At 66.9% G+C, this 308-nt stretch overlaps 1 protein-coding gene across 2 annotated transcripts in view; it reads left to right on the forward strand.

The window, feature by feature from the left end:
- PRPF6 (pre-mRNA processing factor 6) overlaps positions 1–308 on the forward strand; it is a 29,490-nt gene that overhangs the window by 292 nt on the left and 28,890 nt on the right. The gene's annotated exons all lie outside the window — the stretch shown is intronic.

A 308-nucleotide genomic window follows, 5' to 3' on the forward strand; every position in this document is an offset into this window, starting at 1 on the left:
CGGGACTCGGGCCGGACGGCCCTAAGCGCCGGACGGCGGCGGGGCCCGGCCTTCGTAGGGAGAGCGGCGCTGTGGGGCGGGGACATGCGAGCGCGTTCGGCCTGCTCCCTAGGAGCGCTGCGACTAGGGGTTGGACCCCACGTTGGCTTCGAGCCTGATTCTGGCCTCTGAGATGGATGATGACCCAGCCTGCAGATGAGCTGTGAGGAGTAGGCGAACTTCGGGCAGGTAGTAGGAACTGCGTGGCCACTTTCCCCAGGCCGGCAGACCCCCGCCCCGTCTTAAGCATTTCCCCGATAATCCCAACG

The sequence above is a fragment of the Pteropus alecto genome, unplaced genomic scaffold (assembly GCF_000325575.1).
Source record: "Pteropus alecto unplaced genomic scaffold, ASM32557v1 scaffold45, whole genome shotgun sequence".
Classification (NCBI taxonomy): Eukaryota; Metazoa; Chordata; class Mammalia; order Chiroptera; family Pteropodidae; genus Pteropus; species Pteropus alecto.